Here is a 2,816-nt window from a genome sequence, read left to right as displayed (position 1 = left end):
TTCATAAGATCTTTGTACCCTTGTACCAGTTATCCTCTGTCTCTTGAATTTTCTGTCCCCATGTAATTCCATGGGTGTGTCTTTCAAGTTGTCTGGTTATCAACTAACCCCTGCTCTGAAAGACCTTGCTTAACAACCAAAAGCAAAGTAACTACCATCTCCCAGTCAAACTTTATCATAACATTATTTTTTATTTGCTTCAGAGCACTATCTCTTTTGGATATGTTTTCAATTTAATAGTTTAATCTGTGTTTATCTACCTGAATATAACCCCAAGAGACCTGGACTCTTACCTGCCTTATTCACATAGCTAGAATAGTGCCTGAAAATTGCAAGTACTTAATAAATGTAGTATTTGCTAAATTGACTGACTGATTTAGTGCATTAATGAATAATTGATTTAATCAGTTCCAACTGGATTTTCTCCTTTGTTGTTGTCCCATTCTTCTATTTCATTCAGCAAACCATGTGACGACTCAGTAACCTCCTCACAGAAGCTTTCACTTCCTGGTTGCGAAAAGTATAAATCACAGGGTTCATCAAAGGCAAAATGACTGTATGAAAGAGAGAAACCACTTTGTCAGCTGGGAAGGCTCTGAATGGGCGAGTATAGATGAAGATGACAGGTCCAAATATCAGAAACACAGTGATAATGTGTGTGGTACATGTAGAAAGGACCTTGTTCTTCTCTTCAGAGGAATGTCCCTTCCACAGCAGAGGATGACTGCAGAGGAGGCCAGAAGTCCCAGGAAGCACAGCAGGGTGAGCAGGCCACTGTTGGAGACCATCAGGAGCTCCACCACAAAAGTGTCTGTGCAGGCCAGCTTGATGACCTGCGGCACATCACAGAAGAAGTTATCTAGCTGGTTTGGGCCACAGAAGGGCAAGCGGAGAATAAGGGCTGTTTGTACAATGGAGTAAAGCCCCCAAGCCACAGAGCCAACAGCAAGGCATAGCAGACTCTAGGGTTCATGACAGTAGAATAGTGCAAAGGATGACAGATGGCGATGTAGCGGTCAAAGGCCATCACAACAAGAAGAAACATCTCCCCTGCCCCCAGGAAGTGCAAGAAAAAGAGCTGAGTGATGCAGCCTCCGTAAGAGATTTTTTTCTTCTCAGAGAGGAAGTCCGCCAGCATCCTGGGAGCCACAATGAAGGAATAGGATGCATCCAGGAAGGCCAAGTTGCCCAGAAAGAAGTAGAGGGGGGCTGTGAGGCCAGGGTCTGATCTGATGGTGAGGATGATGAGGAAATTTCCAGGGAGGATGATGAGGTAGAAAACTAAGACTAGCACAAAGACCAGGAGCTGAGCATGTCGAGACTGGGTCAGACCAAGGAGGATGAATTCTGTCACCACTGTGCTGTTCTCCCTCTCCATCTCCCCTCTGTCTGCAGAATAACAAAGTATTATCTGTTATAACCACCTTTTTAGCTCTTCTCCAGATAAAAACATTTATTTACCACATCCAAAACTTGCCTAGCTGAAAAAAAAATGCATGTCCAGTAAGTGTCTTATGTTTTGAGCTGACCTTTCTACCCTCCATTTCTTGATCCCTCCCTAAGACATTGTTCTCATAACCACACTCTCATTCCCATTTAACCATGTGCTTCTATATACTTGTGCTCCCCTAGGAGTCTGGGCTACTTTGCTTGAAGAATAGTTGAGATTTCCTGATTAAAACAAAACTTAACCATTATTAAATTTGTCAGGTGTGTTGTTTTCTCAGTTAGCTGTGGTGCACCGTCTCTAATGTTTAGATTTGTTGCTGGGTTTTCATCGCTTCTCTTCATTCCCACAGAGCAAAGTGCTTTTGCAAGTGCTTCTTTCCTTTGGCTCTGTAGAATCCCTATTTCCTGGTTGGTAACTCTATGTCTTGTTTTCTAAATGTGTGCCTTACTTATTTCTATCACACTGTTCTGCTTTGGTGCCCTTGTGCACCTTTGTTCCAAACTGGTTTAGGGTTCCAAACAAGAATCCTGCATTCTCCTAACATAGAGGTATTCCCCTAGGTACACCCTTGGTTGGATCCCAATCCTGAATCTGCTGCACATCCTGTTCTTAAATACTAATGAATACTAATCCATGTTTATTTGCTTGCCATGTATCCATAACCTACTTTTCCCTCAGATCTCAGAATGATAGCCGAATGATATCCTGCCCACAAATATTTTCATATGAACTTATCGGAATATATAAAATATTTTGAACATCTCAATATAATCAAAGCATGCTAGTGCTGGAATTGATCATGTAGAACATACAGTATGACATACTCATTTGACTGATGAGAAAAATAAAGCAATTGCATTTCAGATTCTTAGTTTTGCAATGATTTTTCTTTTTTATTATCATTCACAAGTGGTAAGAAAAATAAGAGGTGTGTATTCCTCATTTTAAACCAATTAGGATATTAATAATCAGTGTCCATCTATTGGTGTTATTTTATTTAGGTGCTTAAATAGTCATAATATTGCTTGCATAAATATTGCCCCTTTTCAGGCTATAATCTAGTCTATGAATTCTGTTTAGAATTATATTTGTGGTTTTTTTGTATATTACTATATATGTATTTGTATATTGCTATAATTGTAGAAACATATTTTATAAATAAATACTCATATATTGTGATATCTGTTTGTTGACATGAATGACTTAAAAAATGCAAGATTGCTAATTGTAACACAGTACTATAATGTGACATATAACAATATTTCTCTTGATTTTGAATTACATACAATAGTTGCTTTTCAAAAGTACTATGGATACAATGGAATGCAGTTTGGCAATAAAAAGGAATGACATGTGACATGCTACA

General features: G+C 39.1%; 1 pseudogene; it reads right to left on the bottom strand.

Moving 5' to 3' along the window:
• Positions 1-456: 456 nt before the first annotated feature.
• Positions 457-1,378, bottom strand: LOC113910102 (annotated as a pseudogene).
• Positions 1,379-2,816: the final 1,438 nt, after the last annotated feature.

The sequence above is a fragment of the Zalophus californianus genome, chromosome 6 (assembly GCF_009762305.2).
Source record: "Zalophus californianus isolate mZalCal1 chromosome 6, mZalCal1.pri.v2, whole genome shotgun sequence".
NCBI classification, from domain to species: domain Eukaryota; kingdom Metazoa; phylum Chordata; class Mammalia; order Carnivora; family Otariidae; genus Zalophus; species Zalophus californianus.
This window is presented reverse-complemented; position numbering and strand designations above follow the sequence as displayed.